General features: G+C 45.0%; 1 non-coding gene across 1 annotated transcript; it reads right to left on the reverse strand.

The window, feature by feature from the left end:
- Positions 1-1,719: 1,719 nt before the first annotated feature.
- On the reverse strand, positions 1,720-1,823 carry LOC130958689 (small nucleolar RNA R71). Its single transcript, XR_009077798.1, has one exon. It is a non-coding gene; the product is annotated as a small nucleolar RNA R71 (small nucleolar RNA).
- Between the last annotated feature and the right edge of the window lie 6,961 nt (positions 1,824-8,784).

Here is an 8,784-nt window from a genome sequence, read left to right on the forward strand (position 1 = left end):
TTGGCTGGCCATTGGCCATGTCTAGTGTTTTGGACCGAAGCTTTCTTTGAAAGCTTGGCTGGCTGTGAAGCCATGTCTAATTCCTGGACCGGAGTCTTAGACTAACATTGCAATGATTCCTGGAATCCAAATTGAGAATTCTGAAACCTTTATTTTCTATTTTCATATAATTTTCGAAAAAGCACAAAAAATTTTTTATAAAAATTATAAAAACCAAAAATATTTTATGTTTCTTGTTTGAGTCTAGTGTCTAATTTTAAGTTTGGTGTCTTGCATGCATTGTTTATTTGATCTTGGTTCTATTTTCAAGTCAATAGTACAGGGAACTGAAGATTCAGAACATGCAGCAGAGGAATTACACAGAAAAAGCTGGGCGTTCAAAACGCCCAGTGAAGAAGGACAGACTGGCGTTTAAACGCCAGCCAGGGTACCTGGTTGGGCGTTTAACGCCCAAAAAGGTAGTGCATTGGGCGTTAAACGCCAGAATGTGCACCATTCTGGGCGTTTAACGCCAGGATGGCACAAGGGGGAGGATTTTGTTTTCAAAATCAATTTTTTTCAAGTTTTCAAAGTTTTTCAAAATCAAATCTTTTTCAAATCAAATCTTTTCAATCAAATGTTTTCAAAATCAATTTCTTTCCTTTTTCAAAGATACTTACTAACAATTAATGATTTGATTGAACATTTTAAGTATGTTGCCTTTTCTGTTGAGAAAGGTTTAATGTTTGAATCATATCTTTTCTTGTTAGGCAAGTCATTAATTTTTAAAATCAAATCTTTTTAAAATTGTTTTCAAATCATATCTTTTCAATCAAATCTTTTTAAACACATCTTTTTCAAAACAGTTTTTAATCATATCTTTTTGATTTCTAATTCCAAAATCTTTTTCAAAAATCACTTGATTTCTTTCCCACTCTTGATTTTCGAAAATTAATTAAATTTTTTTTCAAAAATGTTTTCAAAATATTTCACTTGATTTTCGAAAATTTCTTCCTCTCTTCCCACATCCTTCTAATTATGGAGTACCACTCCTTCTCAATGCACAATTCGAACTCTATCTAATTAAGTTCGAATTCTCTACTTCTTCCTTCTATTTTTCTGTTCCTCTGACACCTCAAGGAATCTCTATACTGTGACATAGAGGATTCCACACTTTCTTGTTCTCTTCTCTTTCATATGAGCAGGAACAAAGACAAAGGCATTCTTGTTGAAGCTGACCCTGAACCTGAAAGGACCTTGAAGCGAAAGCTAAGAGAAGCTAAGGCACAATTCTCTGTAGAGGACCTAACCGAATTCTTCAAAGAAGAAGAAACCATGGCAGCCGAAAACAACAACAACAACAACAGTGCAAGGAAGGTGCCGGGTGACTTTACTGCACCTACTCCCGACTTCTATGGGAGAAGCATCTCTATCCCTGCCATTGGAGCAAACAACTTTGAGCTTAAGCCTCAATTAGTTTCTCTAATGCAACAGAATTGCAAGTTCCATGGACTTCCATTGGAAGATCCTCATCAGTTCTTAGCTGAATTCTTGCAAATCTGTGACACTGTCAAGACTAATGGGGTTGACCCTGAGGTCTACAGACTTATGCTATTCCCTTTTGCTTTAAGAGACAGAGCTAGGACATGGTTGGACTCACAACCTAAAGAAAGCCTGGACTCATGGGAAAAGCTAGTCAATGCCTTCTTGGCAAAGTTCTTTCCACCTCAAAAATTGAGTAAGCTTAGAGTGGAAGTCCAAACCTTCAGACAGAAGGATGGAGAATCCCTCTATGAAGCTTGGGAAAGATACAAACAATTGATCAGAAAATGTCATTCTGACATGCTTTCTGAATGGAGCATCATAGGTATTTTCTATGATGGTCTCTCTGAACTATCCAAGATGTCTTTGGATAGCTCTGCTGGAGGATCTCTTCATCTGAAGAAGACGCCTACAGAAGCTCAAGAACTAATTGAAATGGTTGCAAATAACCAATTCATGTACACTTCTGAAAGGAATCCTGTGAACAATGGGACAAGTCAGAAGAAAGGAGTTCTTGAGATTGATACTCTGAATGCCATTCTGGCTCAGAACAAAATATTGACTCAACAAGTCAACTTGATTTCTCAAAGTCTGTCTGGAATGCAAAATGCACTAAACAGTACTAAGGATGCTTCATCTGAAGAAGAAGCTTATGATCCTGAGAATCCTTCAATGGAAGAGGTGAATTACCTAGGAGAACCCTATGGAAACACCTATAATTCTTCATGGAGAAATCACCCAAATTTCTCATGGAAGAATCAAGAGAGACCTCAACAAGGTTTCAACAACAATAATGGTGGAAGAAACAGGTTTAGCAATGGCAAGCCTTTTCCATCATCTTCTCAGCAACAGACAGAGAGTTCTAAGCAGAACACCTCTGACTTAGCAACCATGATCTCTGATCTAATCAAAACCACTCAAAGTTTCATAACTGAAACAAGATCCTCCATTAGGAATTTGGAGGCACAAGTGGGACAGCTGAGCAAGAAAGTTACTGAACTCCCTCCTAGTACTCTTCCAAGCAATACAGAAGAAAATCCAAAAGGAGAGTGCAAGGCCATCAATATGGCCGAATTTGGAGAGGAGGAAGAGGCAGTGAACGCCACTGAGGAAGACCTCAATGGGCGTGCACTGACCTCTAATGAGTTCCCTAATGAGGAACCATGGGAATCTGAGACTCAAAATGAGACCATAGAGATTCCATTGGACTTACTTCTGCCTTTCATGAGCTCTGATGAGTATTCTTCCTCTGAATAGGATGAGTATGTCACTGAAGAGCAAGTTGCTAAATACCTTGGAGCAATCATGAAGCTAAATGACAAGTTATTTGGAAATGAGACTTGGGAGGACGAACCTCCTTTGCTCACCAAAGAACTGGATGACTTGTCTAGACAGAAAGTACCTCAAAAGAGACAAGATCCTGGGAAGTTTTCCATACCTTGCACCATAGGCACCATGACCTTCAAGAAGGCTCTGTGTGACTTAGGGTCAAGTGTAAACCTCATGCCTCTCTCTGTAATGGAGAAGCTAGGGATCTTTGAGGTATATGCTGCAAGAATCTCACTAGAGATGGCAGACAACTCAAGAAAACAAGCTTATGGACTTGTAGAGGATGTTTTGGTGAAGATTGAAGACCATTACATCCCTGCTGATTTCATAGTCCTAGAGACTGGGAAGTGCATGGATGAAACCATCATCCTTGGCAGACCCTTCCTAGCCACAGCAAGGGCTGTGATTGATGTTGATGGAGGTGAACTGATCATTCAAGTGAATGAAGAATCCTTTGTGTTTAAGGCTCAAGGATACCCCTCTGTCACCATGGAGAGGAAGCATGAAGAGCTTCTCTCAAATCAGAGTCAAGCAGAGCCCCCACAGTCAAACTCTAAGTTTGGTGTTGGGAGGCCACAACCAAACTCTAAGTTTGGTGTTGAACCCCCACATTCAAACTCTAAGTTTGGTGTTGGGAGGTTCCAACATTGCTTTGAGAAAATGTGAGGCTCCATGAGAGCCCACTGTCAAGCTACTGACATTAAAGAAGCGCTTGTTGGGAGGTAACCCAATGATATATTTCATCTATTTTCTTTTGTTATTTTATGTTTTTTGTAGGTTGATGATCATAAGAAGTCACAAAATCAATTGAAAAAGCAAAAACAGAATGAAAAACAGGAAGAAAAACAACACACCCTGGAGGAAGAACCTACTGGCGTTTAAACGCCAGTAAGGCTAGCAGTTGGGCGTTTAACGCCCAGTCTGGCACCATTCTGGGCGTTTAACGCCAGAAAGGGGCACCAGACTGGCGTTAAACGCCAGGAAAGGGCAAGAACCTGGCGTTAAACGCCAGAAATGGGCACCAGCCCGGCGTTTAACGCCAGATTTGGCACAAAACGTGTTTTTGCATGCCATTTGGTGCAGGGATGACTTTTCCTTGACACCTCAGGATCTGTGGACCCCACAGGATCCCCACCAACCCACCACTCTCTCATCTTCTTCACCCATTCACCAATCACCTCAATACCTCTTCCCCAAAAACCCTTCACCTATCAAATCCCATCTTTCTCTTCACCACTCACATCCATCCTTCATAAAACCCCACCTACCTCACCATTCAAATTCAAACCACTTTCCCACCCAAACCCACCCATAATGGCCGAACCATAAGCCCTCCTCTTCTATATAAACCCTTCTTCACCCCTTCATTTTCACACAACCTAAACACCACTTCTCCCCCTCTTTGGCCGAACACAAAGCCATTCCCTTCTTCCTCATTTCTTCTTCTTCTACTCTCTTCTTTCTTCTTTTGCTCGAGGACGAGCAAACCTTTTAAGTTTGGTGTGGTAAAAGCATTGCTTTTTGTTTTTCCATAACCATTTATGGCATCCAAGGCCGGAGAAACCTCCAGAAAGAGGAAAGGGAAGGCAAAAGCTTCCACCTCCGAGTCATGGAGATGGAAAGATTCATCTCAAGGGTGCATCAAGACCACTTCTATGAAGTTGTGGCCTTGAAGAAGGTGATCCCCGAGGTCCCTTTTTCACTCAAAAAGAGTGAATATCCGGAGATCCGACATGAGATTCGAAGAAGAGGTTGGGAAGTTCTCACCAACCCCATTCAACAAATCGGAATCTTAATGGTTCAAGAGTTCTATGCCAATGCATGGATCACCAAGAGCCATGATCAAAGTGTGAACCCGAACCCAAAGAATTGGCTTACTATGTGTTCATACCCTGACCGAACTCCTCCAAACTCGGCAAATCCATAAAAGGTCCGACCTCGTCCTAAAGGCCCACGCCTAAAGGTCGGACCTCGGACAATCAAGCAAAGGAAGGCCCATCAAAAGGAACGCAGCCCAAAAACCTAAAGGCCGAAAGGGCCTAGAAAAGGCGGTTCCACAAAGATAGAGATAAAACTCCCAAAAGATAAGATAAGATAAGAATATCTTATCCAGGGAAGATCACGGCCAAACTACTATAAATACACTGGAGCACCCAGGTGTGGCATTCATTCTACAATTCTACATATATCTGCTTGGACCCATGCTAACTTAAGCATCGGAGTGTCATTGCAGGTACAACCACCAACCACTCCACATATCAAGCTCGGGTCCCTGACCCCCACCTCGGGCCTCTCCAGACGACCGAGCTACACGTTTCAGGTAACCCTCGGAACATTGGCGCCGTTGCCGGGGACCTGGAAGTCATCCCTCTACCATGGCGGACGACCCTCACGACAATGACCGCGCTGCATCTGAACAAGAGGAAGAAATTGACACCGGAGAACGTCCGGACAGCCCTCTATCACCACGCACTCCAGGAGGAAACAAACAGAATCACCCAAAGACATCACTCCCAAACAAAGATCCACAAATCCCGAAAAAGAAAAGAGCTCGGAAATTCTAGAAGCAGTCCAAGCACAACAAAACCGACTGAAACGACTCGAAGAGGACATAAAGAAACAGAAAGAAACTGAACAAGATCTGAGGAGGGAGACTCGAAAGCGCAGAGAATTAGAAGAAAAACTGCGGAAAATAGAGGCCAACCTGAAAGGCCGGACAGAACGCGGCACCACCCCCGAAGGCAACCATGATCCCTTCACGCAAGAGATCATGAAGGAGAAAGTACCACGAAACTTCAAACCACCCGATATGGATCTCTACGACGGCACCACCGATCCAAGTCACCACCTCAGCAATTTCAGAAGTAGAGTGTACCTAGTCGACGCCTCCGACGCGATCCGGTGCAAAGCCTTCCCCACCACTCTCACCAAGTCAGCCATGAAGTGGTTCGACAACCTGCCACCAAGATCAATCACCAGCTTCGAAGACCTGACCAAAAAATTCCTAACAAGGTTCTCTATTCAAAAGGACAAGACAAAACATGCCCCCAGTCTACTCGGGATCAAACAAGGTAACCAAGAAACCCTCCGAGAATACATGGAGCGATTCAACAAAGCCTGCCTAGACATATAACACTTACCCACTGAAGCAGCCATCATGGGACTAGCAAACGGCCTAAAAGAGGGACCGTGCAGCCAATCCCTATCCAAACGATACCTGACCTCCCTATACGAGGTGCAGGAGCGGGCAGAAAAATATATCAACATGGAGGAAACCTCCCAGCTAAGAGACTCTTCTAGGAAGGAATCAACCTACCCACTCCGAGATCGAGATCGGGAACAGAAGAAGAAAGAAGAACCCAACTCGGACAAGCCACGGAAGTACCACAACTACACCCCCCTCCGAGTCTCCCTGGTAGACGTCTACAGAGAAGTATGCCACACCGAAAAGATCCCCCCGCCCCGACCTCTAAAACACAAGAGAGCGGGGAGAGATCGGTCCGAGTACTGTGAATATCACAAACTCTACGGTCATCCTACTAACGACTGCTACGACCTAAAAAATGTTATAGAAAAGCTAGCCAGAGAAGGAAAACTCGACAGATACATAGCAGAGAAAGGAGAAGAGACCAGAAAGAGAAGGCGGGGAGACAACGAAGATCGGGCCGAACAAACCCCGCGAACCCCTGAAAGACATGTTCACATGATAAACGGAGGTTTCGCAGGCGGAGGAACATCTAAATCGTCGCGAAAAAGACACCTCAAAGAAGTCTATCACGTCCGAGAAGACAGTCCCCTGCCCGAAATACCTACTATCTCATTTACCCGAGAAGATGCTCAGGGGATAATTCCCGGACACGACGATCCAATGGTAATCACCATTATCCTAGCAAACGCCAACTTACATCGAACCCTGATTGACCAGGGAAGCTCAGCGGATATCCTGTTCAAAACGGCCTTCGACAAGCTCGGACTTGAAGAAAAAGAGCTAAAGGCCTATCCCACCGACCTATTTGGGCTAGGGGACACCCCGATCCATCCCTTAGGATACATCTCGCTACACACTACCTTCGGAAGAGACGAGCAATCTAAAACATTAAGCATCGACTACATTATAGTCGACGTCACTTCAGCATACAATGCCCTCATTGGGCGACCAACCCTAAACAGATTTGCAGCAATAGTCTCGACCCCACACCTCTGTATGAAGTTCCCTACCGCAAAGGGAATCGCTACCCTAAAAGGTGACCAAAAACTAGCGCGGCGATGCTACAACGAAAGCCTGAGCCTAAAAGGGAAAGAGATCAACACAATAGAACTCGGGCGAGTTCAAACCCGAGAAGATCTTCGGCCACAACCAGAGGGAGAAACCGAAAAAGTCCAGATTGGGAACACACCTGAAAAAATAACAAACATAGGAGCAAACCTTGAGGCAGGCCTAAAAGAGGAACTCATAACCCTCTTAAAGGGGAATTCCGACCTCTTCGCCTGGAAAGCCTCCGACATGCCAGGCATAAGCCCCGACCTAATGTGCCATAACTATCAGTATACCCGGGATCCAGGCATGTCCAACAAAGACGCCGGAAGCTCGGACCCGAACGCATGCAAGCGATAGAAGAACAAGTGCAAGCACTGCTAGATGCAGGGTTCATTAGGGAAGTGAAATACCCCCTATGGCTCGCAAACGTGGTCCTGGTAAAAAAGCCTAACGGAAAATGGAGGATGTGCGTCGATTACACGGATCTCAACAAAGCCTGCCCCAAAGACCCATATCCCCTACCAAACATCGACGCCTTAGTAGACGCAGCCTCAGGCTACAGATATCTCTCCTTCATGGACGCATACTCGGGATACAATCAAATCCCGATGTACGGACCCGACCAAGAAAAGACCTCGTTCATAACCCCAAGGGCAAACTACTGCTACGTAGTAATGCCCTTCGGGCTGAAGAACGCAGGGGCAACCTACCAGAGGCTAATGAACAAAGTGTTCTCAGAGCACATCGGACTACAGCTGGAAGTGTACGTCGACGACATGCTGGTAAAGACACAAGAAGACAGAAACTTGCTGACCGACCTCACCAGTGTCTTCGGCACCCTCAGAAAACACAACATGAGACTTAACCCGACAAAGTGCACCTTCGCCGCAGAAGCCGGAAAGTTCTTAGGCTTCATGCTGACTCAAAGGGGCATCGAAGCGAACCCAGACAAATGCCAAGCAATACTCAATATGAAGAGCCCGACGTGTGTTAAAGAAGTACAGCAACTGAATGGAAGGCTAGCCGCCCTATCAAGATTCTTGGCAGGATCAGCGATAAAATCACTACCTCTCTACTCGCTCCTAAAGAAAGGGAAACCCTTCTCATGGACCCCGGAGTGCGAAAAAGCCTTCCAAGAATTCAAGGAATTCCTCGGGCAGCCACCAATCCTAACCCGACCTTTAAAAGGAGAAGAACTCGTACTATACCTCTCGGTTGGAAATCGAGCAGTCGCTTCGGCGTTAATACGAGAAAATGACCAAGGACAACGCCCCATATACTTTGTAAGCAAGGCACTACAAGGGGCCGAATTAAACTATCAGAAGATAGAAAAATTCGCCTACGCCCTAGTGTTCACAGCTCGGAGGCTCCGTCCCTACTTCCAAGCCCACACCATCAAAGTCCGGACAAACCAACCCATGAGACATATCCTACAAAAAACAGACCTGGCAGGACGAATACTGCAATGGGCGGTGGAACTGTCCGAGTTCGACCTCCACTATGAAGCCCGGACTGCTATAAAATCTCAGTATCTAGCTGACTTCATCGCAGAATACGCTGAGACCCCTGGAACCCCACTCTCATGGAACCTGTATGTCGACGGGTCCTCAAACAAAACTGGAAGCGGAGCCGGGGTTATACTCGAAAGCGACCAAGGAACGCGGATAGAACTATCC

Source organism: Arachis stenosperma, chromosome 10 (genome assembly GCF_014773155.1).
Source record: "Arachis stenosperma cultivar V10309 chromosome 10, arast.V10309.gnm1.PFL2, whole genome shotgun sequence".
In the NCBI taxonomy this organism is placed as follows: Eukaryota; Viridiplantae; Streptophyta; class Magnoliopsida; order Fabales; family Fabaceae; genus Arachis; species Arachis stenosperma.